Source organism: Triturus cristatus, chromosome 5_2 (assembly GCF_964204655.1).
Source record: "Triturus cristatus chromosome 5_2, aTriCri1.1, whole genome shotgun sequence".
NCBI lineage: Eukaryota > Metazoa > Chordata > Amphibia > Caudata > Salamandridae > Triturus > Triturus cristatus.
The window spans coordinates 1,042,170,806-1,042,195,756 of record NC_140588.1 but is presented as its reverse complement, the minus strand read 5'-3'; the positions used below and the strand labels follow the sequence as shown (position 1 = coordinate 1,042,195,756).

At 50.8% G+C, this 24,951-nt stretch overlaps 1 protein-coding gene across 1 annotated transcript in view; it reads right to left on the bottom strand.

The window, feature by feature from the left end:
* STARD8 (StAR related lipid transfer domain containing 8) overlaps positions 1-24,951 on the bottom strand; it is a 644,863-nt gene that overhangs the window by 557,071 nt on the left and 62,841 nt on the right. The gene's annotated exons all lie outside the window — the stretch shown is intronic.

The following is a 24,951-nucleotide window of genomic DNA, read 5'->3' as shown; positions in this document are numbered from 1 at the left end:
TAACATCTCCACGTTGGCAAAGCTCCTGGAGAAATGTGTGCTCGTCCAACTGTGTAACCACATCGATCAATTCCAACTCCTGGACCAATTTCAATCTGGTTTCCGCAAGGGTCAGAATCTGCTCTCACTCACATTGTAGATGATGCACTAAGAATGCTTGATGGTAATGGTAATGGTAAGGATATTTCTAAAGCGCTGTCATTCATCCCAAAGGATATCATGGCGCTAAGATTAACAGAGTGCAGAGTGCTGCCGAGAATAGACAGGAGAGTTAACGAGTGTTAGGGAACAACATGGTTTTAAGTTTTTTCCTAAAGGTGAGGTAATCATCAGTCTATTGGTAAATTGTTCCACAGATTTGCGGCTAAGTGTGAGAAGGCACGACCTCCCGTCCTGACCTTTTTTATACGGGTGGTTACCGCTCTTGCGGTGGTTTGGGATCGGAGGTTTCTGTTTGGTACATAGAAATTGACTCTATGTTTTAGAATATTCGGGCCAGTGTCGTGCAGTACTCTGTGAGTAATGCACAGTATTTTGAAGGCGGCCCTTTCTCTCATTGGGAGCCAGTGTAGGGTTCTCAGGCAGCTAGTCGCTGAGTCATATTTTCTCTTGTTACATACAGCTTTTGCTGCCGCATTCTGAACAAGCTGTAGTTTTGAAAATAGGTAATCTGCCATGCCGACGAATAGGGAATTCCCGTAATCCAGTCTACTAATTAATAGTGACTGGACTAAGATCTTTCTGCATTCCAAGGGAATCCAGGGAAATACTCTTCGAAGCATTTTCAAAAGTGCAAAGCCTTTACCACAAGTAATTGATACATGGTCTTTCATTGACAATGCATTGTCAATGTGGACTCCCAGATTCTTCGCCTTCTGAGTTGGTTTGGGGGGTGTGCCAAGACTATTGGGCCACCAGGTATCATCCCAAAGCTGCTGGGAAGCGCCGAATAGCAAAATCTCTGATTTGTCGGCATTTAACTTCAAACAGTGGTTTTGCATCCAACCAGATAGTTCAGAGAGACAGTTGTGTAATCTGTTTTTAGTGCCGTCTTCACCGTTTAATGCAATCATAAGTTGCGTATCATCTGCGTATGAGCAGATGTCTACGCCCCACTTCTTCCCGATCGCAGCTAGTGAGGAGACGTAAACATTAAATAGCGTTGGGCTTAATGATGCCCCCTGTGGTACACCATATTTAATCTTTCGAGGAATGGAAGAATAGCCGCCAAGTCGAACCGATTGCAATCTGTCCGTTAGAAAGGAATTCAACCACGTCAGGGCTTTTCCCTGTATTCCTTTAGCAGCTAATGTTTTTATCAGGAGGTTGTGGGATACGGTGTCGAAAGCCGCTGATAGGTCTAACAGTATCAGGGCCTCCGTTTTACCCCTATCCACCTGGTTTCTGATGTCGTCAAGTACTGCCAAAAGGGTTGTTTCAGTACTGTTGTTGGACCTGAAGCCCGCCTGTGAAACATCAAGCAAGTTATTAGCTTCTACTATCTTGGACAGGCACTTCTTGGGTGCAAGTAAACTCTTCTTTAAATAGCAGGGCAACCCCCCCCCACCCTTTTTTTGGGTCTATTTAGGTTAAGGATTTTGTAGCCTGTGGGGAGCGCCATTGCAATATCAGGAGTACTGTGCGTGTCGAGCCAGGTCTCCGTAAGGAACACTAATCAAAACGAATCTGGTCTATTGATCCTCCTCAACCTTTCGTCAGCATTTGCTATTGTTAAACACGATAACCTAATTGACCTCTTGGAACAGAGGATGGGGCTCAATGCCTGTTCTAAACTGGTTGTCCTCATTCCTTCACAATAGAACCCAAAGCTTCAAGGTGAACCAGTCCCTATCTCATCCTTCTCCGGTCATGCTGGGATCTGCGCTCTCACCCACGCTCTTCAACCTGTTCATGGAGCCTTTAACAGTTATCCTGAAATCATCCTGCATTCACTATCACAGGTGCACAGATAATACCCAACTTTACCTGAAGATCTTCAGTCCTACTGAAAACACAAAGTTTGTTAACACATAACCACTTGAAGCTCGGTGCTCTCAAAATGGAATTCCTCCTAATCGCACCACTCAAGCAACCTCCAGTCATAGGACAGTGGGTGAATCAGCTAACTGCTCTTATCTGTACTCCACACATCGTTGATTCTGTAGCCTCTGGGAATAATACTAGACAAGAGTCTGAACATGCAGAAGCACATTAGTACCCTCACCAAAGGAGCAAACCTCCAACTCAGCATCTTAAGGAAAATAAAACCTTTTCTCCCTCCACATGACCTAAAGGCTGCGGTGCAAGCCTTAGTGATCTCAAAGCTGGATTATGGCAGCGCAACCCTTTGCAGCCTTCCAAGATGGAAGACAACTCCTCTTAGGGTTGCCCTAAATTCTGCTGCAAGGCTCTTAGCAGGCGCTAGAAGATACAACCATATCTCGCCAGATCTGATATTCCCGAACTGGCTTCTACATGAAGCTCGGATACATTTAAAAACTGCATGCATGGCACATAAAGCCATTCATTTCAGTACCCTGCTGTACCTCGCTCAAAAACTGGCGCCAGCACTCTACTGCTCAAACCACAAAAATTCAAGAAAAGAAAAACCTACAATCAAGCCTTCCCAGGTATTGCCCCAAGGATTTGGAACTCCTTGCCCCCTGAAGTCAGGCTGAATCCTTCTACTGTCCTTTTCAAAAAGTATGTCAAAGTGCTATTGATGAAGACATTTCTGCCTTAGAAAGTAAGCTTCCAAGGAGACTGAGGTCACCCTTGCAGATTTGAGTCTTAGCTGCCAAGGCTCCCGAGGGTGCCCAGCTCTACAAGACTGCTAACTTTCATCTTTGTTTATTCTGTTTTTCACTGCTTGTATCCTTCTTGATGTATAAACTGGAGAGTGCTCCCATACCCTCAGTGGTCATGTTCGCGCTATAGAAAACTTTCTAAATAAATAAATTCACGAGCAACAATCTGGTAAAGCCGATCGGAAGGGAAATATTAGGTCTTGTGAAGAGAGGAAAGTGTTTTCACTAAGTTGTTGTATTGCGGAAGGAGGTTTAAGTAAGTGAGGAAGCAGCGATGTATGTATGCATGCGCTGATATTTGTATAATGCTAACCTAGATGATAAGCAAGGAAGGGCTGAACAAGGTTCACGACCTCCAGGAAGATGCGGTCATTTGGGTAACGTCAAGGGTTCAGTCTCGGGTCAAGGGTAGTGCTCATTGAAGAGGTGTGTCTTCAGCTTTTCTCAGAGAGTCTGAGCTGATCTGATGTCAGTAGGGATGCAGTTCAGATCCCAGGGGCATGAACGGAGAAGGCTTTGCTTATGGGTTTTCTTCCTTGTATTATTTTGACTCCAGTCTGGCAATATCCAGTCTACTGGTTTGGCGCTGAACCCAGACGTGGCCAGTTTGAATTCCCAAATAAGCTAGGGTCTCGTTATTGAGAGCTTTATAAAAGGGACGCAACTGGTCTTGAAGTTGATCCAGGTATGCAATGGGAAGTCTTAACATGGGGGTATTGGTGAGCGGTGGCACTGCTTGTATGATACCTTTTACGAGTGTTAAGGTGGTACCTGGGAGACTGCAGAGTAAGCACAGCCTCCATCCACACGGTTAAAGATCCTGTAGCGGTCACTAAGTTGTATTCTGTGAGAAACTGCATCACTGTCATGAACAGGAAGAGTTGGCACCAAGCGGTCGTGATCTCCCTGGTGAGGAGTTGCTTGAATGAGAGTGTTGTGTCAGGGTGAATCCATGGCGTGTTGCATGCTCTGCTAGCTGGAGGGTGAAGCCTGGTTGGTTTAAGCAGGAGACCCAAGCTTGGATCTAGGCTTCTGGAGCTGTTGACAAGCAAGAGGAATTCTGTCTTTGTGGCATTTAGCTTCAGGAAGTTAGTTGGCACCCAAGATTGGATAAGTTTGAGCATGATCGGAGTCTTTGTATGTCATTGGGTGAGAAGATTTTAGATACAGCTGGGATCATCTGGGTATTGATGGATTTTGAAGTTAAAGATGAAAGTAAAGAGGATGGATCCCCGGGGTACTTTGCAGGAGATAGAGAGTGCCAGTGTTCATGTGAAGCCTATTTGCAGAAGCTGATGTGCTTAGTGAGATAGGGTGTGAACCATTTCAGGATAGCATCTGAAAATCTCATGCATGATCTCAGAGTGTTGATCAGAAATGTATGGTTGAATGTGCAAAGGCTACAAAGAGGTCAAACAGGTTCCTGTTGTTGAGCAGAACGTCATTGACGTCTTGGAGTGTGACTGCCTCAGGGCTGCAGTGAGTTCTACAGCAGGATTACTAGCCCTGTAGAAGACTATTCTTGCTGGTGTGCTCCTGTAGCTGGGTGGTGACTTTTTCAATTATTTTCCCTGGAAACAGAAGTGGGCAATAGGACAGAAGTTGGTGAGATCAGCAGGGTCCACGGATGGTTTCTTTAGTGGGGGATGTATTGGACCAGTATGAAGGGCTTTTGGGAGTGTTATTGGCTTAGGCGGGCATTGACAATACAGAGAAGAGGCTTGATGGCCTCTGTCCTTGGTGATTTGATGATGGAAGAAGGAAGTATTTTGCCTTCAATGGAGTTTGCCTTAAGAGACATCAGGATATTGGAGCAATCCATGTGTGAGACTGGATTGAAGGAGTTCTATTTGGTGAGGAGTCAATGGGCTGGCTGGAAAGAGGGGTCATACCAGTGGCACTGCTGATAGATCTGATTTTGTCATTCTCGGTGAAGAGGTTAATTTTGTTCCTTTTATTTGAGTGAAAAAGGGACTGTGAGTTCTGGGCGAGGGTTGGTGCAGTGTTTGACAGTGTTGAAGAGGGCTTTGTTTCTGCTGGTTGCCATAGATGGTGGTCCTTATAGTAAGAGGCTTTAGTTGTGATGATACGTAATCAGTGATTGGAGCCGAGTGTTTGAGGTTATACAGGAATTATGGTCATCTCCGTTTCTTTTCCTGTTTACGTATGGTAAGTTTATTTTCATTAAAGGTGCATTTTCAGTGGAGCATAACATTTGACATGACTTCTTGTTAGACCTGGCACCTTGGCGTGAGTTTCCCTTCCACTTTTTGCTGATGTGCCTCATGTGTTTTGTTGGTGTTGGCTGCTTAGAGCACTGTGCCACTGCCAATCAGTGCCACAGTGCAAGTGCTCCCTTATGAAAAATGTATACATTGATTGGTGTCCATATTTGGCTTATTTGGTTTACTATCAGCCCCTAGGAAAGTGCACCAGGAGTGCCAGGGCTTGTAAATACAAATGCTGCTGGTGGGCTTGCAGCACTGGTTGTGCCACCCACAGAAGCGGCCTAGTAAAATGTGTCTAAGGCCTGCCACTGCAGAACCTGCGTGCAGTCTGGTACTGTCGCGCTGACTGCGCAAGTGCACCCTCTTGCCAGTCCCTAAACCTTCCCTTAACTACATATTAGTCACCCCTCTGGTAGGCCCAAGGGCAGGGTGCATTGTAGGCATAAGGTAGGACATGCCCTGATGTGTGTGGCATGTCTTAATAGTGAATTACACCCATTTTCGTTTTTCACTATTGAAGGCTACCTGCTCTCCATAGGCCAGAATGGGCTGCTGGAATTACTACACGCTGTAATCCCAGTGGACTCATAGAGCATGGTAGAAAGTCAAGTTTAGTATGCCTGAACTCAGAATAATAAAATACTTCTTTAGTAAAGTTTATTTTAATATCCTGTGTTTGTAAATACTACTTTTAGAAAGTTAGTATTTACTTGCTTAGCCATTTCAGTCAACCTCTACTGTGTGTGTGTGCTGCCTAGTTTCAGTGAGGGGCAGGGCTGGGGAATTCCAGGAGACAGGCTGGCTGCCAGGTGGTGGGTTGGGAGATTACACCAGGATGGGTGGGAGGAGTACACCTTGACTCTGAATAGACCTGTGCTCTGCCACCACAATGCCGGCTCCGCCCCCTGTGGAGCGGCTGATGTCCCTGCCCTGCTACTGAAAGGAAAGAGCAGAGTCACCACAACAAAGTGCTCCAACACCGGACTGAGCCAGGCCCAGGCCCCCTGGCGACAAAGAACAGAAGAATTGCTGTATAAAAGAAGGAGCCTTGCTCCTAAGAAATCAGATCCTGTTTGCGCCAAGAAGAAACTCTGCCTGAAGAGAAGGACCTGGGAAAGCTGCATGGAGGAGTACTGTCTCTAAGCCTGAGAGACTGGCCTGTGGTGGGTGCCTTGCTGCTGGAAGGAGTGGAAAAGACTGAGGAAAATACTTTTATTCAACTTGTGCTTTACAAACAATCTCCAAGGGCTTGCGTGTGAACTTGCCCCCTGAACTGCGCCCCAGGAACAGTGGGCGCTACCTTTCCCTGGAAGAAGAGGAAGCTGCTGTGGGTGACCCTGCAACGCTGACCCCAGAGAACCTGTGTGCCCCCATCTCGCTGAGCACCGCGACCTGTAACTGTAAGGATACTTGTATAGCGCACGACTACCCGGAGGTCTCTCGGCGCTTGTACGAATACCGCTGTGGAACCCATCCTGGCTTTCCCTGTGAGGCGTCCACTCCTGGGCACCCCCAAGGTGGAGGCCAGGCATCCTTAGCGTTGTGGGGGCTGTTGTGGAGATTAAGCAAGCTATTGCCCAGAGTTGCAGAGTGGGACTCCATGATTGGAATGGCACCGAGGCGAGAATTATCAGGTCAGTGGAATTTTTGAGCCCAAGACCCACCGAGGCGGGGAATTGAACCCTGGTCCCGGGCTAGACCTCTGCATCAGGGTCTGCCGCTCTAATCATTGAGCCACACTTTTCCAGACCTCTGGCTGCCCGGGCTGCTGTGAGCACCGTGAAGACCAGCCCGCCTGGCCTGACCAAAGCAAACAACTGCCCCCTCGAGCCGTAGCTCGCAACGTGAAGGGAGGCGACCTGCGTCCAAGCGCCGAGTCTCTGCGACCCGGAGTCGCTGAGACCACTGTAAGGACCCAAGGTGCACTGTTCGCCGAACCTGGTCTTTGCCGACAGCGCGACGCGCTGAGAATCACCCCCGAGCTGCCCCTCCTCCTTCCGACCTCCGTGGTATGCTGAGACGTCCCCGAGCGCCCCCGAAGCATCGCCGTCCACGGAAGAGCCGGGACTGCAACGCGACGCGGGACGCCCTGTGCGGGACTGCTGAGGCCGCCACGAACTCCCTAAAAAGATCCCAGGTACTGTGAGCTGAAAGTGCCCTCGTACAAACCATACTTGCCTTTGTACGGTCCGTACCAGCGCTGGCGTCGCGCTACGCTATTCACGCGTGAAGTGTGAGCTTTGGTACGGGTCGCACCAGCTGTACGGAGCGTCCCAGCGAAGGTACGGTCCGTACCGTTGGAAATATATAGACGTTGCTCACGCGGGAAGCGTGAGGTTTGGCAAGAGGCGTACCGGACTTGTACGACGCGTACCTACGTGGGTACGGTCCGTACGGCTCAAGTCCTCGTACGCGTGCTCACGCGAGAAGCGTGAGAAATGGCACGACGCGTCCAAATAGCGGTGCGAAGCGTACGGAAGGAGCTACGAAGTGCACAGACCACAAAGGAGCGTATTTTGAACCAAGAATTGCCATTTTAAGAACTGTAGACTGCTGAAAAGTCATTACTAGTGTCTGGAACCCCATTTGAAGTGAAGAACTGTATTTTTAAAGCCTGCTTGAAGAAACCTTTTATATAAAGAGTTTATTTTTACAAAAATACAGTCTTGTGTCTCTGTATGGTGGGTTGGTGGTTGTTGTGTGGGACATCTTGAATGCTTAACCTAATGCCCTCTGGAATCTAGCCTGACTGCTCGCGCCACGTTACCTAGAGGGTGAGAAGGTTTTATTTTCCCAGAGTAATCCTTCGGCCTGACTTAGAGGAAAGGGTCCCTGCTTGTCGCAAGTGCATACCTGCGCCAACCAGAGACCCCGGATTCTAACACTTCTCATGCTGGTTTTTTTTTTTTTTTTTTTTTGAAACCGTTTATTACAGTTTATAAAAGTTACAGGTATGGGCCTACAACCACACGGCCGGCCGCTAGAGCATCAAAAGCATAGTACATACATACAGCAGGAAGTCTCTCAGCGGTGCACCGTAGGAAAACAGGGGTAATCTATGGTGCAGGCCTCATAGCTCCATGCCCACAGTACGGTTCCATTTTCTTAAAACAAAACAACATCAACAAACCACAACCGCAAGGCAACCCTCGATCCAAAGTGACAACACGTGCTCCATAAGTGGGGGATCCAAACAGCGGCAAAACTCTGAAGAGGGGGACGGGAGTGAGTCAGGGACTGGGGGACCACGCGCCCGCGGCCGAGGGAGGGGGGCCATCTAAGGAGACGGAGCAGGCGAGGCAGCCGGCAGCAGGGGCGGCTCACAAATACCCCCGCAATAGGCGTTCCAGGGGCCCCAGAGTTTCATCCACGCCCCAGGCTTACCCCTCGCCACATACACCACCTTTTCACGAAACATACACCAATCCATATGCTCTTTCCAGGCCGACACCGTAGGGGGCCTCTGGGATCCCCACAATTGAGCAATATCACGCTTAGCTATCATGTATCCCAGAGTCACCCACCGCGTCTGCGGAACCGAATAATCATTAGGTTCCCATACATTCAGCAAGCATCTCCTCGCTTCAGGCAGCAGCGCGACACGCGTAACCACTCGTAGAACCTCATGCACACCACGCCAGAATCGCTCCACCCTCGGGCACTCCCACAGTATATGTATGAAAGTCGCCAACGCACCACAGCCACGCTTGCACATTCCATCACCGGCAAAACCCATACGTAGAAGCCTTGGCCCCGTCACGTAGACCCGGTGAAGGATCTTGAGCTGGACGAAACGAAGGCGAGCCGGGATGGCCACCTCTTTCGGAGAGGCCACCGCGGAAATCCAATCCTCGTCGTCCAGCTCCAGCCCGTCGGCAACCCAAGCCTCGCGGAGACTAGTCAGCAGGCATGATCTATCGTTGATCAATTTTTTGTATATGAGGGAGATCGTGCTGTCCGGAACATGGCCATCTAGCACTCTGTCCTCCAAGGGGGAAGACTCCGGAATGGATGCAACATCCGGGAAGACGGAGCCCAGCGCATGGCGGACCTGTAGGTACCGAAAGTACTCACTGCCCTGCAGCTGAAACTCCGCCTGCAGCGTCTCAAAAGTTTTGAATCCCTCCCTCGTCCAGAGATCTCCCACCGTGCTGATTCCGATCGTGTCCCACTTCTCGAAGCCCTTCGACGTCCACAGGGAGCCCAACCTCTCAGATGCATACAGCGGAGACGCTCGGGTCAAACGGTCCTTCCACCCCATAGCTGCATTAGCCGCGTGCCAGACACGCACCATGACACGCGTCGGTCCCGTCAGACGGGAGTCGGGCGCGCCAGAGTAGAGCGCTCGATTATAGTCGCCACCGGGCAGGAGCATCTTGTCCATCTCAAATGCCGGGTTCAAGGCGGGTCCGTAAAGGCCATGGTTAATTGCAGCTAGTTGGGAGGCCCAGTAATACCGTTTAATGTCCGGGAGGGCGACCCCTCCATCGTACCACGGGAGCGTCAATTTAGCCAGAGCAATACGCGGCCTCCCGTCCCAGAACAGGCGCCGCTGGAGGCCCTCCACTTCACGAAAGTAGCGTGCCGGGACCAAGTCCATGGTATTCTGGAGGGCGTAGAGGAAGCGCGGCAGGGACATCATCTTAAATAAGGCCGCTCGGCCGAGCGGCGAGAGCGGCAGCCGCCGCCAGCGCACCACGTCCTCCTTCAAACGCTGGAGGGGGGGCAGCAAGTTCCGCTCATAGCGGGCCTCCGGGTCAAGAGTGATATATATACCCAGGTACCGGAAACCCTGGGAGGCAATCTGGATCGGACAGTCCCGTGGCAGGACCGGAGCCTCCCCGGAAAGCACATAGACACAGGATTTCGCCCAGTTGATGACCAGGCCTGAGTTGCGACCGAAGGAGCGCAGAACATCAACCAGGACGATCAGTGATTTGCGCGGGGAGGCGAGGTACAAAAGGATATCGTCAGCATAGAGGGACACACGGTCCTCATGCTCGGGGGTCCAGCGGAGACCACGGATAGAAGGGTGCCACCGCAGCCACTCCGCCAGGGGCTCCATGGCCAGGGCGAACAGGAGAGGCGACAGGGGACAACCCTGTCGCGTGCCCCGCCCCAGCGCGAATGGGGCCAATACTCGCCCATTCACCACCACCTGCGCCAATGGGCCCGAATATAGCAATTTGACCCAGCTGACGAAACCCGGGCCGAACCCAAACTTCGCCAGCATCGCCCAAATATATGGCCATTCGAGCGTATCAAACGCCATGGTGGCGTCCAAGGACGCCAAGATGGCCGGCTCCCGCACAAATGGGACACGCGCGAGCACCCCGTGTAAGCGCCGCAGATTAAGCGCCGTGTTGCGGTGTGGTATAAAGCCCGATTGGTCTTGGTGGACCAAATCACCCACCACGCCAACCAACCGGTTGGCCAACACCTTGGCGAGGATTTTGGGCTCCGCGTTCAAAAGCGAGATCGGCCGATAGGATGTGACCCGCTCACGGGGCTTCCCCTCCTTATGGATCACCACAATTGTAGCCAGACGCTGGTCCGGCGGGAGGGAGCCCCGCGAGTGGGCCGCAAGGAACATCGCGCGCAGGTGGGGCGCCAACACATCCGGGCGTAGTTTGTATAGCTCAATGGGAATGCCATTGGGGCCCATGGCCTTGCCGGATGCAATCGAGCGAATAGCCGAGGCAATTTCGTCCGAGGTGGGCGGGGCGTCCAGCGAATCCCTGTCCTCCACCGTAAGGGAGGGCAGTGCGATGTCCCGAAGCAAGGCATGAGAATCTTCCTCCGAGCAGGGAGAAACCGGGGAGTAGACTTCGCGGAAATAGTCCGCGAAGCAGGAGACAATGGCTTCCGGCTCGGTGACACACACACCATCCACGCTCTCAATCAAAGGCACAACGCGGCTCGCTCTCTCCCTCTTATCCAACCACGCAATCAATTTGCCGGCCTTGTCACCCACATCATACAATCGCCCCTGCTGCTCTCTACCGAAGCCCCTGGCCGCCTCCGTGACGAGGGCCCGATAGGCCGCCTGCTTTAAATGCAAAACATGCAACTTGGCGTCTGTTACCCCGCTCCCCAGGTCACCCTCCAGTTCTGCAATCTCGGCCTCAACCCGGGTCACCTCCTCCCGCTCGCGCCGCCGGGCATTGGAAATAAAGGAGAGAGCCTCCCCTCTAAGAACCACCTTGAAAGCCTCCCACAGGGAGATGGCAGACGAGACCGACCCCACATTCTCATCGAAATAGCGCTGTAAGGATTTGATCAAGTCGGCACGAATGGTGGGGTCGCGCAAATACCATGCATTAATCGGAGCCACCCTGCCATCCCCCCTCGGGAAGACATCGAAATGCAACAACAATGGGGAGTGGTCTGAGATGCCCCGTGCCAAATGGCGCACCTCCCCCACCCTCCCTGCATGGGCCGCCGGGACAAGGATGTAATCAAGCCGCGAGAGGCTACCATGGGCCCCCGAGTGGAAGGTGTACTGTTGCAATCCAGGATGCTTTAAGCGCCAGCAGTCCACCAGGCCCAGCGTGTCTAAAAGGCCGGGCAGCCACGCCTGTGCCCGGGGGAGGTCCCTAGGGGGATGGCGATCCATAGACCCAGAGACAACCGCATTAAAGTCCCCTCCAACCACCAACAGGCCACTCGGAAGGTCCAGAAGGAGGCGCCCCAGGTCCGCAAATGTAGTGGCTTGTAACCCAGGCGGGACGTACACTGATATAAAGATAAACACTCTACCCTCCATTCGTCCCACCAGAGCGGTGTAGCGTCCCCTCTCATCATGGCGCACCTCGTCAATCTCCAACGGGAGCGAGTTCTTGACCATAACACCCACCCCCCGCGAGCCCGAAGTGAAGCCGGAGTGGGCCGCCAAACGGTATCCCCGCCGATTCATTGCATGAAAGGTGTTACCTATAAGGTGCGTCTCCTGCAGGAAGACAACATCTGGTGAAATACGTTTTAAATACTGCAGGACCACACCACGCTTAATCCTATCCCCCAGGCCGTTAACATTCCATGACAACACAGTCAAATCCCTACCCCCCATCATACGTTGAGACAATCGGTCGTCCCCCACAGAGCATCTTAAAAACGACAAAACAGTTGCGGGTTTGCCTTGCGGTGCTAACAAACAACACACCCCCCCCACCCCCCGGTCCCAACAGAACTCCCCCCTCCCTGCACCCCTGCATGAGCCCAGACAGCCCCCCCAAAGTGCAGTGTGCCTGTCGCCCCATAGCTAAATACTAACTAGTCCCCCAGAGGAGGAGGGAAGCCCCCAGCAGACCCCACCCGACCTCCCTGGGAGGGGAACATACGAAAGCAATATATGGTAAAGGAACAATATCCAGAGCAGGGCCTATACAGTCACCCCTCAATTCTGATCCGGCGGGCCCTCCTCGCCAGCCGCGCCCCCCCCACCCCGATCTCCAGGCAAAGTGTCTAACCAGTCCCCAGCCGCCTCGGGCCGGTCGAAGAAGCGCGTACGGCCATCCACCTCCACCCTCAGCTTAGCCGGAAAGAGCATCGAGTACTTGAGGTTGAGGTCCCTTAGGCGACGTTTGATACCAAGGAAACTCTGTCGCTGCTTCTGGACCGCCGGAGTAAAGTCTGGGTAGAAGTGTACATCCATGTTGTCCAGCCTGACCGGTCCCCGTTGCCTGGAGGTCTGGAGGATGGCATCTCTGTCCCGAAAATTAAAAATCCGGGCAATAAGAGGCCGCGGCGGGGCACCGGTCTTAGGGCGGCCCCCGGGGACCCGGTGGGCACGCTCCACCGCAAAAAGCTTACTCAGCCCCCGGGGCTGGAGATGGGTCAGGATCAATTCTTCCACGAAGAGATCCGCCGCCTCCGCCTCTCGGCCCTCCGGCACACCAATAATACGGACATTATTCCTCCGGGCCCGACCCTCGGAATCCTCTAGTCGCCGGTCCATCAGGGCGCTCACCTGGCCAAGCCGGCGCACCTCCTTCTGGAGGGCCACCACGTCCGTCGTGAGGCTCGTCGTGGTGTGGGCCAGGGAGTCGACTCGGTCGTTTGTTTTTGACAAGTCTGCCCTCACAAGGCCCACATCCACCAGGACCGAGTCAATTTTTTGCGCCAAGGTATCGAAACGCTGGTCCACTGAGGCCTTCATCTCCGCGATGGCGCCCATGACGTCCCGGAGGGTCGGATCCACCGGATGGGCAGGTGCCTCCGTCGGGCCCACCGGGGACGTCCGCGATGTCTCCGGAGAACCCTTCTGGAGCGTGTAGCGATCCATACTATTGGCCTGGTGCGCCGTGCCACGGCGAGTCGTCTTCATCTTCGCCCGGTCGCCATCTTGTTTGGTGGACATGCTGGCCCGTCCACCGTCGTGCCAAGATCTCCAAACGGGCCGCCACACCAAATCACGGGTGTCAGGGGGGGGGGCGGGGGCGACCACCGGGCCGCGGGTCAACCCACCGCCGGCGGGGCAGCCGGGCACCTGGACAAGACCACACCACCGCACCCCGCTCCGCAGCCCGACCCCGCTCAAAGCAAGGAGGGCGCAAAAGCGAAAGTGAAAGTGCGGGGTACGCGAGTCGCCCAGCCCCGCTCGCCGCTGTTATTCACTTTGTCCCCGGGTCGCCCCACCACTCCAATCCGGGGGGCCGGCGAGGAGAAGGCCGCAACCTTCGATCGATGCTCCCACCGGTGTTCGGGGTCCGATTCGAGCCCAAAAAACGGGTAGCGCCTCAGCTCTGGTTCCCCGACACCGTCCCCTCAACAAGGACAGGATATCGCCAGGATTAATTCAGGAGGTCGCGGAGGTCCTCGGGAGCCTCGCACCTACGCGGCCATCTTGGTTGCGCGCTAGGCTCCTCCCTCCTCATGCTGGTTTTTAATATATCATCATTAGCCAAGATATTATCTAAGCTCCATCGCTCAGGTTCACCAAATATCCCTGATCCCACTTATTGGTTAGATTAGGTACTTTTAATTCGAATGCTCAAAGTATTTATAACTATTTTTAATAGTAGCCTAAAATGGCATGGTACTTGATCCCCAGAAACATGCAGGGGTCAAACCCCTCCTCAGAGGCCGACTTTATATGCAGCTGAAAATAGTAATTAGGAGCCTATCCCACAAAGTTCTTGAGAAAATTGTTTATAACCAATTGCACAGAAATATTGAGGAAAACTGGCCTCTGGACCATCATCAATCTGGACCAGGACGGAGTAGAGACTTCGTTGTACCCGTTCTGGACTATTAAAGAAGAGCTGCAAAAAACAGCGATGTTAGTCATTTAGTTTTACTTGATCTCTCTGTAGCTTTTGACACCATTGGCCGTTTCTTCATGGTTATGAGGCTTCCGCCAGGTTGTATAAATGGCGTACATTCAAACTGGCTAAAATATATCTCAAAGATAGATGCCCGTCTGTGGCCGTCCATCCATTTTAGCCAACATTAAAACACTCAAAAAAGGAGTTCCACAGGGTTCTATTCTCTCGCCCTTGTTATGTATATCCACCGTCTTTCTATGGCCCTCCATCAAATAGGGGCATCTTTCTACATGTACGCCGGTGGTACACAGTGCAAATGTGAACAATTGCACCAGCAATATTAAGTGCAGGACGCAAAACAATATTCTTACATTAATTCAATCCATTGTACGAACCACCGAATACTCTCAGAAAATGAGTTTGCTTGCTTGGTCATCACTCCTAGTACCTGTAAAATCAGTCTGATTTCTCGCAAAAACAGACACAGTAGTAAAAGTTCCTGAAACATGCAGTTTAACATTTCAAGAACCTTTCTCCCTTTTCTGGAGCCTAATCTTCACATCTCTGCAGTGAATGCACTTTTCCCATCCATGCTCAGTTTTAGCAATGCCATATATCTAACTTCTCCTGCATCTTTAACAGGCCAATTCCAATTAGTACAAAAGCAGCAGCACATTTAGTTACTAAGACCTAGAGGAGTGTATGTATCTCCACTTCTGCATCAATTGCACTCTACGCCACTGCATTCTATGACAATGCACTCTATGCCAGTAAATTCTATGCCACTGCGCTCTACACCAGTGCACTCTATGTCACTTAACTCTGCACCACTCTACACCACTGCATTCTACACCACTGCATTCTACACCATTCTACACCACTGCATTCTACACCACTGCATACCACTCTACACCACTCTACTCTACACCACACCACTCTACACCACACCACTCCACTCTACACCACACCACTCTACACCACACCACTCTACACCACACCACTCTACACCACACCACTCTACACCACACCACACCACTCTACACCACACCACTCTACACCACACCACTCTACACTACACCACTCTACTCTACTCTACGACACTGCACTCTACGACACTGCACTCTACGACACTGCACTCTACGACACTGCACTCTACGAGACTGCACTCTACGACACTGCACTCTACGACGCTGCACTCACTCTACGACACTGCACTCTACAACACTGCACTCTATGACACTCTGCAGCACTGCACTCTCTGCCACTAAACTCTATGCCACTCTATTCTGAGCCACTTTACTCTATGCTACTGCACTCAACTCTGCACCACTCCACTGCACTTTACACCACTCTAACCTACTGTGCACCACTGCACTGCACTCAATGCCACTTCACTCTACGCGTCTACTCTATACCACGCCACTGCACTCTAACCCACTCTACTATGCACCACTGCACTCTTTGCCACTGCGCTCTACACCACTTCACACTACTTCACTCTACGCCAATGCACTCTTGGTCACTCTACCCTGCACCACTCCACTCTTTACCACTTCACTCTATTCTGAAACAATCTACTCTACACCACTGCACTATACCCCACTCTACTCCACTCTACTCTATGCCACTCCATGCCATTGTGCTCTATGCCACTACGCTATGCCACTGCACCACTATACTGTACTCTGAAACAATCTACTCTACGCCACTGCACTCAATGTCACTTCAATCTATGCCGTTCTACTCCATTCTGCGCCACACCTCTCTATACTGCACCACTCTATGCCATTGCACTCTACGCTATACCACTCTACTCTAAATCACTGCACTCTACGCCAACCTACCCTGCACCACTGTAGTTTACTCCAGTTCACTCTAGGCCACTCTCCTACACTACACAATAATACACTCTATGATGCTCTACTCAATAAAACTCTGCTCCACTCTGCAGCACTCACCTCCACTGTATGCCATTCTACAATGCTACTTCACTCCCCGACTCTACGCAACTCCCTCTATGCCACTCTACTCCACTCTATTCTATGACACACTATTCCACTCCACCCTATGACAATCTACTCCACTCTATGCCCCTCTACTCTGCAACACTCTACTCAACACCCTTTCTGCCACTCCACTCTGTTCTACACCACTCCATGAAACTCTATGCCACTCCATTCTGTGACACATTACTCAACTCTGACACTGTACTCCACTCTAGGCCTCTCAACTCTATGCCCTTCCACTCGACGACACTCTACTCCCTCCACAACACTGTTCCATGACACTCTACTTTACTTCTCCACACGCCACTCAACTCTACTGTATGCCACTCTACTCTACGCCATTCCATAACATTCCACTTCACACCACTCTCCTTTACGCCACTAAACTTTAGCCATGCTGAACAGCAGCCACCCTGGTCTACAACATTGCTAAGCCATATTGTCAAAGCCATTCGCTTTTGCATAGGCGAGACCTATGGTCTTTGCCAATGCTTGTTATTTAATCAGTTTGTGCGACACCGTGTTTTTCTCTGCTATGCCTCCTTTCTGTGCAGACACTGCAGCCACTGACTTATTTAATGTTTGAAGGCTCTGGGCAATGCAGCAATGACAGTCTCATTTAACGTTTGAATACACTGCACTTGTTCCCCCAATACTATATTTACTAGAACGTTGCTTTTAGATGTGACATTGAACCCACAAACTTGTTTAATGTTTAGAAGCATTTCATGTTTTTTCTTAATGTACAAATACATTTCGTTTCTTTTCCAAATGCAATCTTTACTACGTTGCTTTATATCGTCCAATGCATTTTTGTCTTTCCAGCATGCAATTTTATCTTTTTATCAAAGCGGTTTGTGAAACTGCATGTTTTTTTCAGCTGCGTCTCTTCTTGGTGTAGTACTGAAGCCACGGAAAGCAGATCAAACCATACCCTAGATTGATAGGCCATACCATACAATACTATGCAATGACAGGCCATCCCATACTTTAGAATGGCAGGCCATAACCTACGAGGCAATGACAGGGCATCCTGTACCATATCATAATATAACTAAAAAATGACAGCTCATATCACACCATACCACACAGTGCAATTCGAGCTTATACCATACCAAGTCATACTACACAATGACAGGCCATACCATACCAAGCCATACTATACAATAACAGGCCATACCATATCTTATCATAGTATACAATACAATGACAGGCCATACAATCCCATACTATACAAAGACAGGTCATACCATACTATACAAACCCAGCCAATACCATGCCATACTATAGGCATACCATACCACAACATAAAAAGTCATACCATACCGCACTGCACAATAACAAGCCATAACATACCATATGACAAGCCATACTATATCATCCAATACTATACAATGACAGCTCATACCATACTAGTCAATGAGAGGCTTTAGTGTACTATACAATGACGGGCCATACCATACCGTAATATACAATGACAGTCTATACCATACCGTACTATACAACATACCGAGGAAAAAACGGTAACAGACCCAATAGATCTTGCATTGGAGAGGCCTGTTGGCTTTGCCAATGCTTGTTTAGTTCTAGTACTGGTTATAATGCCCATACAATAGCCACTAACTTATTTAATGTTTAAAAGCAATTTTTTCTTTTTAACTTGCAATTTTACCTTTTTATTACAGCAGTTCATGTGACTGCTTTTTCCTCTGCTGTGCGTTTTCTCAGTGCTAACACTGTAGCCACGGAGGGCAGTTTGTGCCATACCATACCATACTATACAATAAAATACCATACCATAGTCTGCAATTACAGGCCATATCATACCAAACAACAATAGGTCACACCATTCCATAGTTTATAATGACAGACCAAACCTTACCATACTATGCAATGATGGGCCATACCATTTCACACCATAACATACCACACCACACCATACCATACCATACGACAGGCCTGAAGATACCACACCATACTATACAATCACAGGCTAGAACATAATGCTATACGATACAAGAACAGGCCATACCATACAATAACAGACCATACCAGACAATGCTATGCAATGACAAGCCATTCCATAGCAAACTACACAATGACAGGCCATACCATACCCTAGTATTTAGTAACGGGTCATACCATACTATACTATGCAATGACAGGCAATACCACAACATGCTATGCCATACTATACGATAACAGCTCATATCATACCATACTATACAATGACAAGCCATGCCATACTATACAATACCATACCATTCCAGCATATCACATCATACCAGACCAAACCACACTAAGCAATGATGGACCATCCCATACCACATACTATACCAAGCCATACTATACAATCCCAGGCCATAAAAAACACACTATACAATCACATCCTGTGCCACATATTACCATACTATACAATATCTGGCCATAGCATGACATACTGTACAATAACAGACTATACCATACTAGGCCATCCTATACAATGACAAACCACACCACACCATGGCATAACATATTAAATAATGACAGGCCATACCATACTGTCATTCCATGCTATACAATAACGGGCCATACCATACTATACAACAAGCCATACCATACTATAACAGCCCATACTATAACATATCCCATACCATTTCATACCATACCATGCCACACAATAACATGCCACACCATAAGAACCAAATTGTACAATTTCATACACTCCAACATAACTAAAACAAACATTAACAAAATAGATGTAGCATAGACAAGAGGACCCATTAGCTTTGCCAATGCTTGTTTATTTCTAGTACTAGTTTGAAGCGCCCCGTGCAGCTGGGAGCCGTCTCTATCAGCTTTAAGAAAGAGGATACAAACTCAGAGCATAAAATGGTGCCTGTCCTATCCTGCCTGTCCCTATTCATCAGATCTGGTGTCTGGAACGATGCGAGGGAATGGTGCTGTGGCGGAACGGTGGGGCGGGTGTAAAGTAAAGCCTGGGGTTAGGAATTGTTGGTGAGCCATAGATATAACACGGTGTTCAGGGACTTAAGATGTAAATAAAGCCAATACCGTCCACTAACTGAGCGCCTCCTGACTCTTCTGTGAAGACATCACAGGCACAGAGGATGACAACATTGGTACAGTGGGCTGATATGCCAAGCAACGACAGTGGACTCAACAGCAAGGGCCTACTTGGCCAAGGTGGTCTTGGTGATTGGTGGGACTGGTCTGTGACATGGAGTGATGTGAAATTCATGGATGTTCTGAAGGGCACAGAGCTTCCTTCCTAGTGTCTGGGTAATGCTGTGGGCATAGAAGGGGGTTATGAGGTTTTACTCACCTCCCTCTGCAGCCATCAGGGAAGGCTGGGTAGGTGTCTCCAAAGCTTCGCCCCAACCCATGGAGTCCACATGCTTGGTGAGTTGGGGGGGCAACACCCATCACTGCTTCCCACCCCCATGCAAGACCAGAAAGATTCTCCAGCCCCCCTGGAAAGCCGGATAGTGGGATGAGGATGAGGAAGAGGAAGGTCCCCTCCTGCAAGTCTAAGGAGTATGTTAAACTCCTGGTCACCCAATGGTCCTGGGCAGTCCAGGGGAGCAGTGGGAAGCAGAATACCCTTTTTAGGTCTCGCGCCTAGCGTTGCAGTGCGTAGAACTGCTCACGCAGCGAGAGACCTCTTGTACGGGTTTCAAAACGGAGCCAGGATTCGCACACGCATGTGCTTTTCCTTTTGTGGCACGCTATTGGCCTTTGCGTGCGTGTTTTTTACCAAGACAGCACGCAATAGGCCAAAGGCAGGCGCATTGCTCTGCTCATGGCCTATTGGTGTCTTTTACGAGCAGCAGCAGCATAGGTTTCCAATTATCGCACCAACCACATGGGCGCGATAATTGAAACCATATGTTTCGCTGTGGCGCGCGCGCACCACTCGCGGGCTTCTTTGCTTGTTTTATGAGGGAAGACGGTGACATCCTTTGTACTTGAAAGCATGACGCATGCATGGACTTGGGTTCCGTTCTAAAATTAGCTGTCTTTATTAATTGACATGCTTGGATTTTTTTCGGCCACACACTACAACTTCACCTAGCTAGTCTAGCACACTAACAAAAACTTGATTTCTTAACCCTCGGCGCAGATCCATTCCTTCTACGCAACCTCTGGGGTTTAAACAACGACCCATTAAGCCTTATGCACCCACCCCGTCTTCCGGGTTTGATGGGCCTCTCTTTGGCGTTACCAGGTGTAAACAAAGACTGCCCCAGAAAGCCAGACAGTTTCTCACGACGGTAGAATAGGAAAGTTGGTCAAGAAATGTAGTTTTCCACACATGGATGGGTGCTCCACGCTATGGTAGTGGTCTGTTTAAATCTATTTGTGCTGAAACTAGGACCGCGCTGCTGACGATTAGTGGGGTCTAAGGGTGCTCAACTTTGTGCACATTGACATGTCAGTGATGTGTGGCGGTGTCCTGTCTAGGCTCCTGTGTATGAATCCTATTAGGGTATTCTCTGCCTTTTAACACACGCTTATCATTGGCACCAAAATGTGAATTTGTGGAAGGTATGGGTATCAGCTTACAATTTGTGGAAGGTATGGGTATCAGCTTACAGTTTTGTTTTTTATAGCGCGAGCTCGACCCGAAGGTATTGGGGCGCTTTACAAGAGTTCCAGTTATATTACGCAATGACAGTCATTTTTTTTGTCGCGGGACGAATACGTGATTTGCCTAGTATCACGGGATGTTGAGTAGACGCCGAGACTCGCACCTAATTCTTGCTGAGGTCTCTTTCTGCACCCCTGCCTTCAGCCCCTTCGTTTCTCTTTCTGGGTAAATACACGCATGTGCTGTTTTATTCTTACAATAAGAAGGCCAACATTGGCTGTTCACGTTGAACCCGATTTTCATTGTAGAGCTGTTGGATTTTATTTTCCGAAAATGCTTTCAGTATACATTTATTTTTCTTGTTCTATTCAGCTGTGCCAGAGTATTAGCTTCTATCTTGCAGATGTTCTGATTTAAGATGACAAGGGGGCAATAGTGCGTTAAGATAGCTCGGTGGGTTTGTGCTTGTTGTTAAAAGTAATGGAAAAGTTCCCCTGTACCGCGTTTGATGCAACTTTGATTCACTCCGTCTGCTTCACACCGTGCGCGTGCAAACAGGACTACCGCCCGTGTTTAGGATGTCCGCGCTTACAGACACACTTAGTATTACTGGGGGTATCTATGGTGCAAATCTACCACCAAGTTGCAGCGAGCATTTGAGGAAGGCGGGGCCATCTTCGGCCCCGCCGCCATTATGGTGGTCGGCCGTGCCCCCCGTATCATGCCCACTCATTGGCCCCGCCTTGGCTAGGGGCCGTGCCCCGGAAGCGATTGAATCGCTTCCGGGTCATGGGAGGCTCCCCCGCGCCCCGGAAGTGATTAGATCGCTTCCGTGGCGTGGGTGACTCTCTGGGACCTTTAAAGCCGGGGGGAGCACGAAGGGCGATCTCTTGCTCCCCTCGGCAGCACACCCGTCGCGTGTGCCCCCTCCCTCGGGAGGACATCTAATCCTTTTTTCCCCACCCACCATCCCTGAAATAAGAATTTGTAGAAGTAAAGTATGGTTTATGTGTTTTTCCACAGGGTGTCAATTGGTAAAATATGTTGTATGTAAATGCCTTTTTTGTCGTGTTTGAGGCGGTATTCTGGGGCGGGCGGTAAGGTCATAGGTTGGACAGACTAAATTGACTAATCTTTTGGGGCGCCTTATTAAGTGGGGCGCCCAGAGGGGAGGGACATGTGGCTCTCACCAGACTCCAGGGGCAGTTACAACCGGTTGGTTGGAACGGTGCGGGGACAAAGGGGGGGGTACGCTTTCCATTGGCTGGTTGGCCACCCCGCACACGGGCGTAAGTAAGCTGCGCTGTCTGCATGGCCCCTTTATGGAGTAAGTCTTGAACGTATGGGGGTTGCTTGGGGGTAAGTACTTCCAGGTCAGCTGGGCCCCCTGCGCATGCGCACTCTGGTTGGGGTGCGCGGGACAATCTGGATTAAAGGGGGAGGGGCCAGCGTTTTGACCTTGCCGTAGGGCCAAAGGAATACGCATAAATATGATCAGCAATGTGTTTAGACTAGGATAGGAACATTTATGTATTAGAGTTTTGTTAAAGCTAGGAATAAAGCAAATGTACCGAATCCTGTCTTGGCATTTCTGCGTTATTGTATATATGAATATAACTTTGTGTGTTTGTTAATAAATACGATCGGGGGTCAACGACCCCCTATTCCAAACAAAATGTTATATTGGTTTTTGTCACAGTGAGGGGAGGAGGGGGCGGTAGGCCGTACCGGACCATATGTGTCACAGGGGTCACACCCGAGTGTGCTCTGGTTAGAAGAGCACACACTGATGCGTATTTACACCGGGCTCTGCAGAAAGACAGGAGTGCACGTGCACACAACACCGCCTCGTCTGGGTTAGTAGGCGCTATATAAATGCAATTTAAACACAAAAAAAGAGGACACTCGCAAAATGGGTGTTTTGGTTTGCTGCATCTATGCTGAAACGTATTTACGGGCACCAGGTAACGTGTGCCCAGAGGCAGTAAACTCCATGCGAATGCTCAAATTAGTAGCAACAGGAAGAGAAAGCTAAACGGAGGGGTAGAGATGGAGAGCGCTTTACCATTGCTGTGAACCGGACATAACCAGCAGTCTCAATTGCCGCATGCCATATTCAAATGTCAGCGCCTTGAGACCCTCACGGGTGAGGGTGAGTAGCGCGCTTCACAATTCCCTGAGTGGGTGAGAGGGTGACAGTAGGCCCGAGCTGTAGATGGGCAAGGTGGTGGCGGTGACAGCTCAGGGAACACACACAGCCATCCGTTAGCGCCGCTGGCACCAGCTGCGAAGGGGCCAGAGGACCGTGAGCCCAGGAACAATGACCCGTGTTGGACCCGGCCTCGTGGCGTGGTCCGTAACCCCCTGGATTGTGGCCGTTCCCCGCCCCGGCCGTCACGGGCCACCCGTCTGGACTGCACCAAGGCCCTTCACCCGGAGCTGCACGTGGTCGCATACTCCTCGTGGCTCCGCCATCTTGTTGGCATCCACGTCACACCGTGCCCCAGCCGGCGCGACCCCGCCTCGACCCCAGCGAAGCCCCGACATCGAGGCACCACGAACTGGCCAGGGGGTGCCGCAGGAACCATTCATCGCCCCCGGCGGAGGACAGTATCGATGGGACCCCCAACTGTCCTCCCCTCTCGAGGTGTGATCACCCTGCAACTCCCATGGGCCTGGCGCCTCTCCTGCTGGGCGTCTGGCCACCTCCACCCGGCCACTCCGCCGCCTCGGGCGCATAGGTCCGGACATCAAAGGGCTCCAGACCAAATCTGGGGCGACCCCACCACAGCTCGGCAGTTGTATCCCGGAGTCGAGAGCCCTGCTGATCGAATCGCGGCTGACCCTACGGAGAAGAACTCTTGCCGGAACCATCACGAGCCCTGCTGACTGCGTCGCGGCTCCCTCTTGTGAACCCTTTCTGAACCACCTGGAACATCGGAGCCCTGCTGACGCCGTCGCGGCCCAACCTCGCTGAAACCTTCCTCGGAGCCCTGCTGACGACGTCGCGGCTCGAGCTGAGCAGAAACCATCTTGAGAGCCCTGCTGATTGAATCGCGGCTCTCCACGAACTGTACGCCAGAGCCCTGCTGACGCCGTCGCGGCTCGACCCCTCCGAGATCGGAGGTCCTCCAGCTTGAGGATAAGAACTGGGTCCCAGGTACCCTCGTACCACATTCCTGCCAAAGACTGTCCCGCTACCCCTACCCTTCCAAAGAGACATTGAGACTTTTGGTGGATCCCTCGATCCGTTCGTGTAAATGTTGAACTCGTAACCTTTTATTGATGATAAAGAATTGCTTGTCTTGAGACAACCTCCTTGAGTCCGGTGTGGTGGTGTTACTGTGCTAGTACGTGATAGGAGAAGGATCTCTCAGGAGACTTCTCGGCAGCGCTCGGCTACTTCGTGCAGTGAGAGGGCCCCCCCCCTTGGTGGTCTCACCGACTCCTCGGGGTCCGCCTTCCAACATTTGGTGGCCAGCGACGGGATCCGAGCCGAACGCAGTACGTACCAGCCAGTACCCACTAGCTACCCATCCAAACGAATAGCATCATGAGCAGCCAGGAAAACAACGCGACAATGGAGTTCCAGCCCGAACGGCTGGAGGAATATACGCACAAAGAATTAAAACAGTTCTGCAGAGACAAAGGCATTGCAACCACCAGCCTCGGTACCAAGGAAGAGATGCAGAAAGCTCTGAGGGCATGGTTGGAGGCTGGGGCAGGCCCCTCCCAGGAAGAAGGGCCCTTGCCCCTGATGGAGACCACAGCAACCGCACTAACCCCGACAACCGGAGGAAGAAAGAGCCTAGAAACCGGCCTCTCCGAAGAAGAAATACGAGAGCGGGAAAAGGTCCGGAGCCACGAACTAGAGCTCGCCCGACTGCGACTGGACGGCGAACTCCAGCTGGCAGAAAAGAAACTGGCCCTCGAGCAGCTACGCCTTCAAGAAGAAATAGAAGAGAAGAGACGACACCGGGAGTTGGAGGAAAAGAAACTAACTCTTGAGCACGAGCGCAGTCTCAAGGAGCTCGAGATCAAGGCCAAGAACGG